The 19,497-nt window shown below is 37.1% G+C and overlaps 1 pseudogene; it reads right to left on the bottom strand.

Moving 5' to 3' along the window:
• Positions 1-5,583: 5,583 nt before the first annotated feature.
• On the bottom strand, positions 5,584-5,784 carry LOC112834864 (small nucleolar RNA U3; annotated as a pseudogene).
• Between the last annotated feature and the right edge of the window lie 13,713 nt (positions 5,785-19,497).

The raw sequence follows: 19,497 nt of genomic DNA, 5'->3' as shown, positions 1-19,497 counted from the left end.
AACCTTATCCCCACCAAAATCTGTACCTTTCACATTTGGTAGAAAAGTAGTTGAAAGAGAGCTTCATGGCTCTGTGGGTGTGTATGTGGGTAATATATAACCACAATTTTTAATTACATGGTTTCTGGCAATGTTTTTAGACGTCATGTTTTTTAGCTGCTGCAATGTTTACTGGAGCCAAGTTATATGAAATTAAATAGTGATTTCTAGGAAAAAACATCCCAGGAATGAAAGTATATAAATGTAATGGACACCAATAAGTAAAGTAAAGATGGAGGGAAGTCTAGGGTAGCCTTGAAAGTTAAATCTTTTGAATATTCAAATGGAGGCAAAGAGTAATGGGAATGAGAACCAAGACACACAATAATAAATACATAAAAATTTTGGGAATAGTAAGGACAAAAAGAGGAAAAAAGAAAGGAATCCAATTTAATGGGACTGCCACTATTAACACCAGGTACAGAAAAACTTTACTTTCAAATATCTGCTATGTCTCAACATTTGCTAATGTTGCATTCTGATTATATGTCCGAAAATGTTGTCAGAAAATCTTTTCCTTGATCTGAATTTACCAAGTGTTCAATATCAAAGGGGGACATATTCGCAATTATTCCACCTGCCTGCTAGAATAAATAAATATAGCCTTGGTACATGTTCACAATGTACTTTTAGATTTTATTCTGAAAGTATTTATCTAATAGTTTACATTGAGTTGGAAAGAACTCCACGAATTGGGCTAGAGTGTGATTCTGTCCCAGATAGTAACTGCATGACCAAGTTGAGTCTTAGGGCGATGCTTATTTTTAACGACTGAGCCACCCAGGCGCCCAGGGCGATGCTTATTCTTACAGATTGATTCCCTAAAAGAAAATTCTTGTTCTATTGTTGGGATTTCTAAAAGAATTCAGTTTGGCAGCAATATTTCATTATTCTTGCTTAACTTGAAAGCCAGAAAACTTAGAACTGAGGACATGGTTCTTTTAAAAGGATAATTGGAAATTAAATATTGAATGCATTTAAGATTTTCTGCTTATTTCTGAAGTGGTTGACGTGGTGAGGTCATTTGAAATCCTATTTAATGGAACTCTAATGGAATATTGGGAAAATAGTACTGTCCTGCCTTCACATTGCCCTTACATTAGTAATAGATTTAACACTGACCTTAAACATAGTTCTGGAAATGGCAACTATTAAACAGGAAACATGTTTTTTCTTTCATAGTGGCAGTATTTTGTTTCCTAATAATCATTTCCTAATAAATGATATTTATTACACTCACATGATGAAATTAAGACTTATGCTTGAGGGGCGCCTGGGTGGCTCAGTTGGCTAAGTATCTGCCTTCACCTCAGGTCATGATCCCAAGGTCCTGGGATCCAGCCCGACATTGGGCTCCCTGCTGAGTGGGAGAGAAAGAGAGAGAGAGGTTTCATCTAACTTCTAAACAGAATTTTGAAAAATACAGTTAATGACAGTGAATGGCTCTCATAAGTTATGATGGTGTGCTCTCTCTTTTCTCAGATGACATGATACTTTATGTGGAAAACCCAAAAGAATCCACCCCCAAATTACTAGAACTCACACACTAATTCAGTAATGTGGCAGGATACAAAGTCAATGACAGAAATCAGTTGCTTTCTTATACACTAACAATGCATCTGTAGAAAGAGAAATTAAAGAAACAATTCCATTTACAATAGCACGAAAAACCATAAGATACCTTGGAATAAACCTAACCAAAGAGGTAAAGGCCTATACTCTAGGAACTACAGAACACTCATGAGAGAAATTGAAGAAGACACAAAAAGATGGAAAAACATTCCATGCTCATGGATCAGAAGAACAAACATTGTTAAAATGTCTATGCTCCCCAGAGCAATCTATACCTTCATTGCCATCCCAATCAAAATTCCAATGACATTTTTCAAAGTGCTGGAACAAACAATCCTAAAATTTGTATGGAATCAGAAAAGACCCTGAATCACCAAGGAAATATTGAAAAAGAAAAACAAAGCTGGGGGCATCATGTTGCCCGATTTCAAGCTATATTACAAAGCAGTGATCACCCAGGCAGCATGGTACTGGCACAAAAACAGACATATAGACCAATGGAACAGAATAGAGAGCCCAGATATGGGCCCTCAACTCTATGGTCAAATAATCTTCGACAAAGCAGGAAAAAACATGCAATGGAAAAAAGACAGTCTCTTCAATAAATGGTGCAGGGAAAATTGGACAGCCACATGCAGCAGAATGAAACTCGACCATTCTCTAACACCATACACAAAGATAAACTCAAAATGGATGAAAGACCTCAATGTGAGACAGGAATCCATCAAGATCCTAGAGGAGAACATAGGCAGTAACCTCTTTGACATTGGCCACAGCAACTTCTCTCAAGATACATCTCCAAAGGCTAGGGAAACAAAAGCAAAAATGAACTTTTGGGACTTCATCAAGTTAAAAAGCTTCTGCACAGCAAAGGAAATGGTCAACAAAACTAAGATGCAACCCACAGAATGGGAGAAGATATTTACAGATGATACTACAGAGAAAGGGCTGGTATCCAAGATCTATAAAGAACTTCTCAAGCTCAACACCCAAAAAACAAATAATCAAGTCAAAAATGGGCAGAAGACGTGAACAGACACTTCTCCAAAGAAGACATCCAAGTGGCCAACAGACACATGAAAAAATGTTCATCATCATTAGCCATCAGGGAAATTCAAATCAAAACCACACTGAGATACCACCTTACACCAGTTAGAATGGCAAAAATTGACAAGGCAAGAAACAACAAATGTTGGAGAGGTTGTGGAGAAAGGGGAACCCTTTTACACTGTTGGTGGGAATGCAAGTTGGTACAGCCACTTTGGAAAACAGTGTAGATGTTCCTCAAAAAATTAAAAATAGAGCTACTCCATGACCCGGCAATTGCACTCCTGGGTATTTACCCCAAAGACACAGTTGTAGTGAAAAGAAGGGCCACATGCTCCCCAGTGTTCATAGCAGCAATGTCCGCAATAGCCAAACTGTGGAAAGAGCCGAGATGACCTTCAACAGATGAATGGATAAAATGATGTGGTCCATATATACAATGGAATATTACTCAGCCATCAGAAAGGATGAATAACCAATTTTTCCATCAACATGGATGGGACTGGAGGAGATTATGCTCAGTGAAATAAGTCAAGCAGAGAAAGACATTTATCATACGGTTTCACTTATTTGTGGAACAAGGAATAGCATGGAGGACATTAGGAGAAGGAAGGGAAAAATGAAGGGGGGGAATCAGAGGGAGAGATGAACCATGAGAGACTATGGACTCTGAGAAACAAACTGAGGGTTTTAGAGGGGAGGGTGTGGGGGATGGGTTAGCCCGGTGATGGGTATTAAGGAGGGCATGTAATGCATGGAGCACTGGGTGTTATACAATAACAATGAATCATGGATCATTACATCAAAAACTAATGATGTATTGTGACTAACATAATATAATGAAATAAAATTTAAAAAATAAAATAAATAAAAAAGTTATGATGGTGTGAGATATGTGGTTATGATAATACTATAGAGTATTATGTAAAGAACACTTTGATTTTATTTATTTTTTTTTTGAAAGAGAGAGAGAGGCAGAGAGAGAACATGAGAACAGGGTAGGAGGCAGAGGGAGTGGGAGAAGACCGCCCCCCTCCCCCTCACTGAGCAGGGAGTTTGACCTGTGCTCCATCCCAGGACCCTGAGATTATGACCGGAGCCAAAGGCAGATGCTTAACCAACTGAGCCACCCAGGTGTCCTAGAACCTTTTCATTTTTATTCAACAAATAATTGAACACCTGTCATAGGCTTGGTTATGACAAAAGTTTTTCTGGCCTCCAGGGTCATAAAGTCAAAAAGGGAATAAAGGCATTGGATTACCGTATTGTATTTTTGAGACAGATTAAATTTATTCTGTAAACTAGTGGAAGATGGAACAAGGTAAATCTAGTGATAATTAAGGAAAAGCAGATTTTATTAAGCTAATCTATGTTACAAACAGATTTGTTCAGAAATGAATCCTGCAGCCCTGCAATTACACTGAAATCCTTCCTGACTGGAATATTCAAAGGAACCTTCCTGATTTCCTTTTGGAGGAATCAAGAGATTTCTGAGTTGAAAAGTAAGGTGCTTTCCTGATGTGTAATATTCTTTCCAACCATACAATAGCATGATTATATAATTATTGAAGGAATTTGTCATTAGAATCATTTTTATACTGTAAATGTATATGTAAATGGCCCATCTATAAAGGGAATCTTCTGTTGCTATACTACCTCAGATTTTCCTTATTAAAAAAAGGATTTCTGCTTCCCCTTCTTTGTATAAAACTAGGTATATACATTGTTGGCCAGTCTGAGAATACTATCTTAATCTAATATCCTTTCTTTCAAATTTTGATGTTTTGAGATTATGTGAGTCTAGTAAATAGAGCTAATGGAACATAATGAGCATTTAAAAGTTATACTGTTTACATAATTGTAATAGTCTGTTGATATGAATAGAAAAGAATGTGGCTAGCTGCCTACACACAACTGGAAATGCAAACATGACTCAATTAGACAGCAAGTGTTCTGTTTTAGAGCCGATGAAACAGATTGAGTGTATACCATGGGGATTTAATGCAGAACATTAACACTAGTGGTTAAAGGGCATCACAGACATCATAGATAACAACATCAAATTTTTATAATTGTTGGATTTCTGTCCATGTTAATACAATCCAAGGCAGTTTCAAAATTCATTTCTTGAATAACTGGTCATTCCTGTGCTGGAATTATCCCTGTTTGAGGAAGACCACTATTATCCATATTTTCAACCCAGATACTCACCAAAGGAAATGTATTCTCTATGATAAACCTAATCCTGGCCAGAAAAGAAAATTGCTATATGAAACACTGAACAATATTTGTGTATATCAAATATTTTCAAGCTTTTTAAAGTGAATTTTTATTAATATCTTTATGGCCAGTTAAAGGCCCAGATATGACAAGTTTGCTTATTAAGTGATGTTTTCCATTTTGTTCTTACTGTAGATAAGTCTAACTGTTCACCAAAATCTGGTCTCTTTGTTCACACCATAAAGTTGTAGCTGGAAGGTAGTTGCCAAACCAATTATTACATTTGCTACCTCTATACCAGCCCCTTACACTACATGTAGTAACTGTACTAGTCATTGTACTAGTTGTACTAGTCATTAGCCAAGTGAATGAAAGGAAAAGTAGTGTGTGCCACTTTGGGACCAAGGCTTTCACAAAGTGGGTGTGCCTTCCTCACGGTTTGACCCCTTCTGCTTGCTGGTTGTTGAAGACCTTGAGGCCCTATGGGATGGGGGAACAGCAGAATAAAAGGAGTCCAGGGCAAGAATGTCACCATGGATGAAAAGAAGTCCCTTAACCCAAACAACTTGCTTGAGATTGAAATATGAACAAGATATAGACTTCCATTAAGTTGAGTCCCTAAATCTTTAGATCTATTTTTACAACAGTTATCCTCTAAAAATATCCTATCTTAACCAATGATGCTTTTCTTTTTCTTCCCACCCCCGCACTGAGATTGTTTCCCTTCCTTCTTGCTCTTCTAGCGCAGGGAAGAAAGATCATTGATGTTTGCCTGCAGCTGCAGAAGCAACACCCAGAGCTAGCTTCATGCTCAGAAAAGGACGCTGTACTTCCTCCTCATGGTTTCTGGGATTGTGTATGTTCAGAGTGACAAACTATAGAAGTGATCCCTAAAAGTATAGTCTTTTTTGTTGCCGTTTTTTATAGAAAATGTTAAATGATCAGTTCAGTGTTTTCTCAATTGCAATTTCCATAACAGCAGGATTGGTGTGTTACTTGTTAACTGCTGAGAAGCTATGGTGCCTATCACTTTGCAAGTGTTTCATAAATGTTTGATGAATCAAAGAAACAAATCTCTTACAGTAGACTAAAAAAGTGGTGTTCATTTTGTCTGACCCAGAAGCAAACTTATGACTCTTATGTCCTTAGCCAATATCTAGCTTTTGCATTTCAACCCAACTAGAATGTTTCTCCACTGGCTTCATGACAGAACATTCCCAGCTGTTTCAGTGCTGCATAGCAAAGCTCTGACAGCTTTTAGAGCAAGAGTCAATATTAGTTAATAATCCATCTGCAGTTGCAGCTATTTCATTTCATCACACTGACAACATATATTCCTCCTGCTCCTGTTTCCTTTGGGACTGGTGTTGCTGAACATCAGTATTTGCAGTGAGGCTCCAAGCTGTGACTATAAATCCCTTTGAGTTATTCACTATTCATTTCCACTCAACATGCTCTAATTAGCTCATAATAAATGCTCCCCAAATACTGTGCATCTTACATTTTTCATCAGAATTTAATAGGAAGGAAGGACCACTCTCCCTTCTGTTAAACAAGCCATCTTTGGGCATCTTTCTGCATCAGACACATTTGATGCATCTTAGTTTATATCTATCATTCGGCTCCATCAATGACCCAAGTTCTATCCTTCATTCTATAGCAGGATATATTCGGAAGTGACGACACTTCCATACAGGGAAGCCTGTGCACACTGCGCAAGGATTCTTGAGGCCTTCTGGTGTGAGAGCATGTGTATGTGTGCATATAATAATGTGCAAACCATTTTCACATATTGTATTCTGAAGAACATCCTGATCTCTGAATAAACCCTCTTGTTTTTCATGTTTTCATTTGCATTCTGGATTTGTTTGAAAAAATTCTAGCAATTGTTTGCTTATTTGTGTTGTGGAAAGAACCCTACTTCTGTATGTGAAGAATATGTATGCTTTTTAGTTTTATGTGGCATGTGGTGTGTGTGTGTGTGTTTGTATGTGTGGGTATATGTGTGTTTGATACTTTTGTGTTGCTGTACTTTTTAAACAAATTATGGTATGATCAGAAAATCTTAGAATTAGAAGAAACTTGCTGTCCCGATAATTCAATCACTCATTGTCAGAGATTCTTGTACCGATGTTTAAAAAAAATAAACGTATTTGGCAGATGAAAGTCACTATTGCTAGTCCTTCTTTTCTGTCATTGTTAAATAGAACGTCTGCTTTGCCTTGTTCCTCTATGATCATTGTCATACTGGCGCTTCTGCTTAAGAAAAAATAGTAAAAAAAAAATGTCAGAATTTATATAAACTATTTGGAATTGTTTTCCAATTTGAAATGAAGTTTTGGAGTTGTGTTCACAGAATTCTAGAAATTTGTGTAACCAAGTTTGAGGCTACTGCTCAAGGACACATATATGTAGCAGTTAGTATTCCTGACAATACATCCCTGGATCTCAGAGTTCTAGGTCCTAAGTTTTAGAAGGTGTTACAGAACATATGAACATAGCTGTGAAAGCTTTATGAGATCATTTTTAAAACATTTCAGGTTTTCTCAAATGTAGAAGTCTAGAGGCTTTGTATTTAACCTTTCTTTTTCTTTTTTAGATTAAGATGACACAGATTAGATCATTAATTTTTATTTCCACTAATAGCTTTGGTAAACCCTTGATTTAGGATATCATAATATAGGAAGAATAAAGGCAAAGTATTTCTCAGGTGGTAGCAGCCTGATCTCAGCCAGCCAAAGCTCTAACTTTGTTGAATTGTGACAACAAATGTTGTGGTTGATTAAACTTCTTTTGAAGTCCTTTATATAGGGTCTATTTCATATATGTCAATTTTTATGCTAAAAACAAAGATTCTCAGTGGCAGAACTTTATGTCAAATTGTACAATGGAGGTTGTAAAAATAACAAAAAATAAGCTGAATGTCAAATCCTAAATGCACATCCATTGTAGTCAGTCATAAGTATATTAAAATTTAAAAGATCATAAAACAAAAAAAAATGATTTTAGGTCTTCCAAAATAAGCGAAATGGCAGTATTTCACTCCTGCTTCTCTGAATCCCTAAGGTTATGCTAGGGGTATAAGTGATAGAAGGTTAGTCTTAAAAGATGATCTGATTTGAATCATTTGAGAGGTTTAAGACATGAGATTTCAGGGGATGAGAAATATCTTGGACAAAGGCTAACATGGGGGTAAATCACGGCACTTGAGGTGTGCTCTAAGGAGATAATATAGGTATAGAACAATGAGAATCAAGACTAGAATGACAGCAGAATGCAAAGGAAAGAAATCCTTGAATCCAGAACACTGACAGGGCTTAAAGCTGGTTACTGACAGGAGACATGGACGATGATGAATCAAAGATGACAAGAAATTAACTTGGAAATTGAAAAATGAGTGCATCCCAAAGATTACATGGAATTTGATAAGATAGGGGTTTAAGCTTTAAGAAAGCAAACTAGAACAAGTTGGATAATTCTGTGTCTAGCCAACAGTTATCTCTGATGAAATGTCATGAAGATAAAGGAGAATTGCTCATCTCTCAATGTCAAAGTAAAATAAACACATTTGCTTCAAAATTACAAAAAACAACACTATTTTGAACATGTTATTGAAGGAGTTTTGACATTTTTTGGCAACTTGGGTGGATTTGTCAGTCTTAACTGTAGAGAATATCCTATGGTAAGTATGGTTAGAATTCTAATGATTACCCTTGCAAATCAAGTAAAAGCAAGTTTTGAGTATTATGTTTTTACATAGCATGAATCTAAAATTCAAATTCTGCATAATCATACTTCACAAATATACTTCTTGTTTATGTGACTAAATCTGGGAACAAAGAGATTAGAGGGTAAAAAATAAACAATAATTCTTATCTAGTCAGTTCTTTCTGCTAGTAGATATTGAAAAAAACAAACAAAATCCAGGAAACAAACACTTAATTTGCTGAGTTTGAGAGGTCTGCTTCCTCCATTTCCCATGTACTTTCAACTCAGTATCCACTTATGTAAAAGAAGAAGATATGAGGGAAAAGAAAATTACTGGGGGCTGTTGTGCCGAAGAGATGATGTTTGACACAGTGACGAAAAGAAAATATGTACTTGAACAGAAATTTTATGATTTAGGTCAATTATACACTTGGGAAGAACAAATCCTGTTGAATATGGAGTATGTTGAAATGCTCATGTTATTTTTCACATGTTTTGGGTCTTTTTTATTTTTTTCTTTTTAGAGAGGTTTTTCCCATTATTTAAAAACCCAGTGGGATTGTAATGGAACTGGGAAATGTAATCCATATGTTTTGGAACCTATTACAATTAAGTCATCAAATTACCATTGAAAATATTTTGACCATTTAAAATACAAGGTCTTTTTATAAATGTATATACACCCACACAAGAAAATAATGCTAAACTCGAAGAATTAGTTTCTGGTTAAATATTTCACTTCCAAATACTTATTTGCACTTTAATGTTGAATGGCATATTAAGCAATACATGATATTATGATAGTAATATGTATTAAATAATTTTATTACTAATTTGTCATTAATAATAACATATTAAATTGTCAAGAACAATGTACTATTAAGTAAGCCAAAACTTGTTCAGTGTTCATGTATTTATGACCAATTCGTTATCTAAACATGTAAATATTCTTGCAAATAAATTTGCCCAAGGGCAAAATATTTTCAAGTGTACTCAGATCTGTTCTGCTGATGTCCTTGGAAAAAATAATCTTTTTTAGGTAAACAACAGAGTTTGATGTTTGGTGTTTTTGTTTATCTATTGGATAAACTCTTCATTCTATCACATTTGACCTTGAAGTGTAATATTCCCTACTTTCATGAAAATATGTCCTAGAAAAGTGGATTTTTCTTTTTCATTGAGTAAGAACATCTATTCTCATATCCATGATTTGTCTCTGGCATTAAACAGGCTATTTAGAAAAAAAAATATTATATATATATATCACATATGAGATATATATATATATATATCATGTTGTTGGAAGAATCCCCTACTTTGTAATTTGCATTCATCATGGATACTGCTGGATCTGGGTTATCATTTCTCCTTTGCAGGTGAGGTCAGTTAAGCTTCATTCACTGAGTGAGTCATACCATGGGTTGGGTCTTTCTACGGACTCTTCTTCCTTTGCTTGAATACACTTGTGGGTATTGAAACTGTTTTTCACATTTTCTTAAAAGAGCTTTTCCTTTTCTTAGCTAAGATTGAAAGAATTTTAACAAATATTTCTGACATTAGAGAGTATTTATTCAAGGAACTCTAAGTTTGAATGCTGCAGTAATTTACAGATTGAAAGAGTATAGCAACATTTGTTTTTCCTAAAGAAGCACATTGAGCTACCACAGCAGTAGGGAAACTTTGAGCATTTATAAAAATATAAATTGCAGGTTATTGCTAAAGAAACATTATTTAAACATAATGTTTATTCATTTGTACAAAAACATTGGTAAAATTTTTGTTATAAATATACCTTGCATTTGAAATAGATTTCAATTCCCATGAAACCTACATTTTTTACAATTCTTGTATATTAGAAGCAGAAAATGTAGATGGGTGTCACATATAATTTCTAAACTACTCTGTTATGTTAGGTTATGGTTTTCCTTGTGGAGGGCAAGGGCATCACTGTAACAACTACTGTGTGAGTGCGTAATCACACGTGTACTGCTACTGGTGTGTGGAGATAGCATGATCTGTTTGTAGACACATAGAAGACAGCCATATGGTTTAGATTCAGGAATGTGTTTTATGAAATCATTTGCAGCCCTACCCTGAACTTCCACAGAGAAAAATCACACAGATGGGAGAGACTCATGGGCATTGTAGTTTAAAAGCCCTTTACGGGGGAACAAACAAAAGGGCTGATAAACTAATAAAGCAGAAATCTCCTACCTGGAATATTGTGAATGTTGTATCCTGGAAGGAGGAAGATACTCCTGGAGTCAGACAGATGGAATTGCACTGTTTCCTCTTGGACAAATTATTCCACTTTTCTGACTCTAAGTTTCTCCATTTTTAAAAGAGAAATCAGATTATTGAACTTTTATATACATTTGTATAAAAATGCTTAGAAAATCATAGCATGCAATAATTGGTTGTGCATGTTTAAATTTCCCTTCCAATCACACTACCAGATATGAAATGTCATTTTAAGTCATTATGTTTTTTTAAACGGTCAATTAAAATCAAAGTGAAATAAAGGTTGTATGCAAAATTCATAGAAGCAATAGTCATCATAGTAATAAAAGCAATTATGTATTATGTTGTACAAAGAGGCAAGAAGGCACACAGCTTCATGCATACACAGGTAATATTTGAGCCATAGAGTTCAGTATCAAAATGAACTTATCTTGTAAAAACATATGAGCAGAGATGTACCAAGGAGCGCGCAATCTGAAGCTGACAATGTTGCACCTGCTCTGAGGCAGGGCATAACTGATTAAGCACACCAGGAGAAGGAATGTGAAAGGAAGCTTGACTCCATAAGGCTCTTCATCTATAAGAACTGGGGGACAGAGAAACTTAGTAGAATGTATCTCAAAGGTTATCTTCCTAGAGGAGGAAGGTGCCTTATTAGAAAGAGGAACTTCAGGAGTTAGAATCAGTCTTTTCTTTCTCCTAAAAACCTCAGCTCCACTGAGCCACCTCTTCAGTCTACTAAAGGAGAGTAGGAACTGAGCCTTCAGGGGCCATCAACAGTGTCTCTCCTCACCTGATTTCAGGGTAGGGGGAAGAAAAAAAAGAAGAAAGTAAGCAACCTTAATCGGGAGCCTACAGTGAGCTGAAGGCTCCTAAATAATATTCCCTCCTAACTCAAAGAACCCTGTGACAAATAATGAAATATACAAAGAGAGTAAGTAAATCATCCAGATTGCCCAGCTATAAAAGGCTGGATTCAAACTAAATTTTACTGGCTCTGAAACTATGACCTTAACACCTTCTAACTCCTCAACAATTTGTAAGTTTTAAAGTTCCAATTTAAAGAGAACCAAAAATATGACTCTCTGTGGAAGGTGAACCAATAATAACTTAGAAAGGAAAGCCTAAGTATAACCATTTGATAACTTGAAGGCAGTCATGGTAACTAGTAGTTGTTGAAAGCTAACTAGGAACAAGGCATTGTGCTAATTACCCTAAATGCTTTGAGAACCAGGAATTCATGCTAAAGGCTAAAGCTGAAAGTCTTTTTGGAGAAAAGCTGGGGAAGCACCAAGAAGCTGAAAAAACAGAAAATGTAAGGAACAGCCTTGTCCCAACCTTCAAGTGTCCAACAGAAAGAGGGACCCCAGAATTCTCTAGGCTTGCGGTGAGATCTCTACCTTCCCTACCTTCTGATGTTTCTGGTCTACAACCATGTAGGCCCTGAGGCCTTCAAGATTCACATTTGCTCTTTCAGCCCACCCCGACCCTTCTGTATCTTCTAACATTTTCCCCATCCTGCCACCATAATCTCTTGATCATTGTGACATTGTCTAATTGGTGTCTCTGCTTCTCTTCTTTCTCCCTATGATGTCTTTATGACTTAGTAACTTGGTCAGACTAAAACTGTATTTCCAAGAATTCTCCTTCTAGTATGCTTCTGGGTAAGATGGGTGGGGAGAGGTGGTCTTGTGTAGGGGGTGCAGGATTGGAAGGAAGCAGCCAGCATTGTGGCATTAGCACACCTCTACCCAGTTATTAAACCAAACACCAATCTTGGTGCTGCTTTGAGTGATTTTTGTGGATTAATTAAAGTCCATAATCAACTGATTTGAAATTAGAGAGGTTACCCTTGGGGCATCTAATTTAATCATTTGATAAGTCCTTAAAAGAGAATTTAGGCTTTCTGTGGGGGATAAAAAGATTTTACTTTGTGGACAGCAAGTTCCAGTTCATGTTTTCTAGGACTTTATTGTAGTCTTCCTTTCCTAACTGCCTATGGACAATAAGGTTTGGCCTGTACCCACGGGCAGTAAACCACTCATGGTCTTTTCTTCTTGTGCCTGCCTTGATAACGTCACAATTGGTTAGTCAGTCCCACAGTGTGTAAATCAATTCCTTCTAAGAAATTCCTTAATGTGGGATATTGACTCCTGACTGAGACACCCTCCTTAGATGATTCTTAGCCCAGCAGCCAGAATGATCTGAGAACCCAATTTAGAACATACCACTCTCCTGCTCAAGCCTTCTAACAATAGTTCCATCTTATTCGGATTAAAAGCCCAAATCCTGACATTCTCTTATATAATTCTCCATGATTTTGTCCCTCTATTGCTTCTGTGACTTATTTTCCTACCACTTTTTTTCTTACTCATTCTTCTCCAGGCACACTGGCCTCAGTGCTCTTTCTTGAACATTGGGTTCACTCCCATTTCGGGACCTCTGCAACTCATTATCTGCAGGGCTTATTCCACCTTTTTCTTTACATCTTCACTCAAATATCTACTCATCACTCTCCATTTGAAATTGAAATCCTAATTTCTGACATACCTTATCCCTATTCCTGTTGTATTTTAATCCACAAAATTTATCATTATGCAACATGTTTTCTTATTTATTTCCTTATTATCTGTGCCCCTTTTATTGATTTGTGTTCTCTAGAGAAATAAAACCAATAAGATGTATGCATATCTATCCTTCTACTCCTCTATCTAAAGAGAGTTATTTAAGGAATTGGCTCATGTGATTAAGAAGGTTGGCAAGTCCAAAATCTGCAAGCTGACCAGTAGACTGGAAGTCAAGGGAATAGTTAATATCACAGTTCAAGTCCAAAGGCCATCTGCTGACAGAATTCCTTTTTGCTAGGGAGAGATTAGTTTTTATTCTATGAAGACCTTCAACTGATTGGATGAAATATTTTCACTCAAATTCCACTGATTTAAATGCTAACCTCATCCAAAAAATATCTGAGCAACTTGTTTTTGTTTTTGTTTTTAAAGAAAAATTCTTGAAAGAAGATTGGGGGGTTGGAGCAGGGAACCTTACTTATAAAGGAATAAAGATAAGAATTATATCATCATTATTGACATTTTATTAATAACAAAATGGAGGCTCCAGGAAATTACATATTTTTTGGATCATATCATTAATGCTATTCAAGCAAATATGTTTTAGGAATTGGATTATAAAGGCAGAGGGAAGCTCTCCCTGTCAAAATGTTTTTCTTTCTTACCATATCAACTTGAGCAATTAATCTGTAGTAGGAGAAATCCACATTTATCTTCAGAATAAATAGCCTACAAGATATTTTTGCCATTCCTATTCTTTAAAATGTTCGAATATGGGCGCCTGGGTGGCTCAGTTGGTTAAGCAACTGCCTTCAGCTCAGGTCATGATCCTGGAGTCCCGGGATCGAGTCCCACATCGGGCTCCCTGCTCAACAGAGAGTCTGCTTCTCCCTCTGACGCTCTTTCCTCTCATGCTCTCTATCTCTCATTCTCTCGCTCTCAAATAAATAAATAAAATCTTTAAAAAAAATTAAAAAATAAAAAAAATAAAATGTTTGAATATTTGAAATGGGTCATTATATAAACCAGCTCTTCCCCATTGCTTTTAAGATCAAAGTTAACGTAGTTCTCTGTGACTTGATTTCTTCACTTGTAAAATGGGAGGAATTATCATTATCTTGTAGGGTTGTCAGAATTATAAAGTGCTTGGACATGTGACTGGTGCAGAGTGAGGAGCTGAAACTTCTTATCTCATCTACTCTTTTTTTTAAATTTTATTTATTTATATATAGAGAGAAAGAGCATGGCTCACATGAGCCCGGGAGGAGCAGAAGGCAAGGAGCAGAGGGGCATGGAGAGGGGCAAGCAGACTCCTCCCTGAGCATGGAGACCTATGTGGGGCTCAGTCTCAAGACCCTGAGATCAAGACCTGAGATCCTGACCTGAGCCTGAACTAAGAGTCAGACGCTCAACTGACTGAGCCACCCAGGAGCACCTATTGTGACTCTTCCTCTTATTATGTTTCCAGTCATCACTACTTTCCCTGGTATCCTTGGATTTCCTCTAGATCAAAAATTCGGGAGCAAATGACATTTTATGCTCACAGAAAAAAACCCAAACAAACAAACACCTGAAAAGTCAATGTAAAATAACACTGAAGGTTCAACTTGTTTGTGATTTCATGAATTTCTTTAAGAGAAAGGAGTAATGTTACTCTTTTTTGCAAGGCAGATTATCCCAGTGTTATGCCATTTATCATGCTTTTGCTCTTTATTTGAGCATATTTTTTATACTTACAAAATCTGAGTGAACTCAAATTTAAACATATTTTTACCTTGTTTTCTGCTGCTGCCAGTTTCAACTCCCGCTGCAAGATTCATAAGCACTTGTTTTTGAATGCTAAAACCCACGTTCCTCTCAGAAAAGATTTTAACTTCTGTCCCTTCCCACTTTTTTCAAAATCCTTTTTACTTAATCCTCTCTCCATTTTAAGCAATTTTTCCCAGCTACTGAGATTCAGGCAACATTGTTAGGTATGCCTTTGTGAGCTACAATGATGGCTGCCTCTTGTGTAGTAGCAGATATTTTTTTTTAATTTTTTATTGTTATGTTAATCACCATATATTACATAATTTGTTTTGGTGCCCTCTTTAATACCCATCACCAGGCTAACCCATCCCCCTACCCTCCTCCCCTCTAGAAACCTCAGTTTGTTTTTCAGAGTCCATCATCTCTCATGGTTCGTCTCCCCCTCTGACTTACTCCCCTTCAATCTTCCTCTCCTGCTATCTTCTTCTTTTTCTTTTTTCTTAAAATATGTTGCGTTGTTTGTTTCAGAAGTACAGATCTGTGATTCAACAGTCTTACACAATTCACAGCGCTCACCGTAGCACATACCCTCCCCAATGTCTACCACCCAGCCACCCCATCCCTCCCACCCCCGACCACTCCAGCAACCCTCAGTTTGTTCCTGAGATTAAGAATTCCTCATATCAGTGAGGTCATATGATACATGTCTTTCTCTGATTGACATATTTCACTCAGCATAACACCCTCCAGTTCCATCCACGTCGTTGCAAATGGCAAGATCTCATTCCTTTTGATGGGTGCATAATATTCCATTGTGTATATATACCACTTCTTCTTTATCCATTCGTCTGTCGATGGACATCTTGGCTCTTTCCACAGTTTGGCTATTGTGGACATTGCTGCTATAAACATTGGGGTGCACGTACCCCTTCGGGTCCCTACATTTGTATCTTTGGGGTAAATACCCAGTAGTGCAATTGCTGGATCGAATGGTAGCTCTAATTTCAACTGTTTGAGGAACCTCCATACTGTTTTCCAGAGGGGTTGCACCAGCTTGCATTCCCACCAACAGTGTAGGAGGGTTCCCCTTTCTCCACATCACCGCCAACATTTGTCGTTCCCTGACTTGTTAATTTTAGCCATTCTGACGGGTGTGAGGTGTATCTCATTGAGGTTTTGATTTGGATTTCCCTGATGCCGAGCGATGTTGAGCACTTTTTCATGTGCCTGTTGGCCATTTTGATGTCTTCTTTGGAAAAATGTCTGTTCATGTCTTCTGCCCATTTCTTGATTGGATTATTTGTTCTTTGGGTGTTGAGTTTGATAAGTTCTTTATAGATTTTGGATACTAGCCCTTTATCTGATATGTCATTTGCAAATATTTTCTCCCATTCTGTCGGTTGTCTTTTGGTTTTGTGGACTGTTTCTTTTGCTGTGCAAAAGCTTTTTATCTTGATGAAATCCCAATAGTTCATTTTTGCCCTGGCTTCCTGTGCCTTTGGTGATGTTTCTAGGAAGAAGTTGCTGCGGCTAAGGTAGAAGAGGTTGCTACCTGTGTTCTCCTTTAGGATTTGGATGGACTCCTGTCTCACGTTTAGATCTTTCAACCATTTGGAGTCTATTTTTGTGTGTGGTGTAAGGAAATGGTCCAGTTTCATTCTTCTGCATGTGGCTGTCCAATTTTCCCAACACCATTTGTTGAAGAGACTGTCTTTTTGCCATTGGACATTCTTTCCTGCTTTGTCAAAGATAAGTTGACCATAGAGTTGAGGGCCCATTTCTGGGCTCTCGATTCTGTTCCATTGATCTATGTGTCTGTTTTTGTGCCAGTACCATACTGTCTTGATGATGACAGCTTTGTAATAGAGCTGGAAGTCCGGAATTGTGATGCCACCAGCTTTGCTTTTCTTTTTCAATATTCCTCTGGCTATTCGGGGTCTCTTCTGGTTCCATACAAATTTTAGGATTATTTGTTCCATTTCTTTGAAAAAAGTGGATGGAATTTTGATGGGGATTGCATTGAATGTGTAGATTGCTCTAGGTAGCATTGACATCTTCACAATGTTTGTTCTTCCAATCCATGAGCATGGAACGTTTTTCCATTTCTTTGTGTCTTCCTCAATTACTTTCCTGAGTATTTTATAGTTTTCTGAGTACAGATCTTTTGCTTCTTTGGTTAGATTTATTGCTAAGTATCTTATGGTTTTGGGTGCAATTGTGAATGGGATCGACTCCTTGATTTGTCTCTCTTCTGTCTTGTTGTTGGTGTATAGGAATGCCACTGATTTCTGTGCATTGATTTTATAGCCTGCTACTTGACTGAATTCCTGTATGAGTTCTAGCAGGTTTGGGGTGGAGTCTTTTGGGTTTTCCACATAAAGTATCATATCATCTGCAAAGAGTGAGAGTTTGACTTCCTCTTTGCCAATTAGGATGCCTTTGATTTCTTTTTGTTGTCTGATTGCTGTGGCTAGGACTTCTAATACTATGTTGAATAGCAGTGGTGAGAGTGGACATCCCTGCCACGTTCCTGACCTTAGGGGAAAAGCTCTCAGCTTTTCCCCATTGAGAATGATATTCGCTGTAGGTTTTTCGTAGATGGCTTTTATGATATTGAGGTATGTACCCTCTATCCCTATACTCTAAAGAGTTTTGATCAAGAAAGGATGCTGTACTTTGTCAAATGCTTTTCCTGCATCTATTGAGAGGATCATATGATTCTTGTTCTTTCTTTTGTTAATGTATTGTATCACATTGATTGATTTGCAGATGTTGAACCAGCCTTGCAGCCCAGGGATAAATCCCACTTGGTCGTGGTGAATAATCCTTTTAATGTACTGTTGGATCCTATTGGCTAGTATTTTGGTGAGAATTTTTGCATCCATGTTCATCAAGGATATTGGTCTGTAATTCTCCTTTTTGATGGGGTCTTTGTCTGGTTTTGGGATCAAGGTAATGGTGGCCTCATAAAATGAGTTTGGAAGTTTTCCTTCCATTTCTATTTTTTGGAACAGTTTCAGGAGAATAGGTATTAATTCTTCTTTAAATGTCTGATAGAATTCCCCTGGGAAGCCATCTGGCCCTGGGCTTTTGTTTCTTGGGAGATTTTTGATGACTGCTTCAATTTCCTTAGTGGTTATAGGTCTGTTCAGGTTGTCTATTTCTTCCTGGTTCAGTTTTGGTGGTTGATACATCTCTAGGAATGCACCCATTTCTTCCAGGTTATCTAATTTGCTGGCATAGAGTTGCTCATAATATGTTCTTATAATTGTTTGTATTTCTTTGGTGTTGGTTGTGATCTCTCCTCTTTCATTCATGATTTTGTTGATTTGAGTCATTTCTCTTTTCTTTTTGATAAGTCTGGCCAGGGGTTTATCAATCTTGTTAATTCTTTCAAAGAACCAGCTCCTAGTTTCTTTGATCTGTTCTACTGTTCTTTTGGTTTCTAGTTCATTGATTTCTGCTCTGATCTTTATTATTTCTCTTCTCCTGCTGGGTTTAGGTTTTCTTTGCTGTTCTTTCTCCAGCTCCTTTAGGTGTAGGGTTTGAGACCTTTCTTGTTTCTTGAGAAAGGCTTGTATTGCTATATACTTTCCTCTCAAGACTGTCTTTGCTGTATCCCAAAGATTTTGAACAGTTGTGTTTTCATTTTCATTGGTTTCCATGAATTTTTTTAATTCTTCTTTAATTTCCTGGTTGACCCATTCATTCTTTAGTAGGATGCTCTTTAGCCTCCATGTATTTGAGTTCTTTCCGCCTTTCCTCTTGTGATTGAGTTCTAGTTTCAAAGCATTGTGGTCTGAAAATATGCAGGGAATGATCCCAATCTTTTGGTACCGGTTGAGACCTGATTTGTGACCTAGGATGTGATCAATTCTGGAGAATGTTCCATGGGCACTAGAGAAGAATGTGTATTCCGTTGCTTTGGGATGGAATGTTCTGAATATGTCTGTGAAGTCCAATTGTTCCAGTGTGTCATTTAAAGTCTTTATTTCCTTGTTGATCTTTTGCTTAGATGATCTGTCCATTTCAGTGAGGGAGCTGTTAAAGTCCCCCACTATTATTGTATTGTCGTCAATGTGGTTCTTTGCCTTTGTTATTAATTGCCTTATATAATTGGCTGCTCCCATGTTCGGGGCATAGATATTTACAATTGTTAGATCTTCCTGTTGGATAGACCCTTTAAGTAGGATATAGTGTCCTTCCTCATCTTTTATTACAGTCTTTGTTTTAAAATCTAATTTGTCTGATATATGGATTGCCACCCCAGCTTTCTTTTGGTGTCCATTAGCATGGTAAATGGTTTTCCACCCCCTCACTTTCAATGTGGGGGTGTCTTTGGGTCTAAAATGAG

The sequence above is a fragment of the Callorhinus ursinus genome, unplaced genomic scaffold (assembly GCF_003265705.2).
Source record: "Callorhinus ursinus isolate GAN/ISIS: 27379988/994484 unplaced genomic scaffold, GSC_fseal_2.0 scaffold1, whole genome shotgun sequence".
Taxonomy (NCBI): Eukaryota; Metazoa; Chordata; class Mammalia; order Carnivora; family Otariidae; genus Callorhinus; species Callorhinus ursinus.
This window is presented reverse-complemented; position numbering and strand designations above follow the sequence as displayed.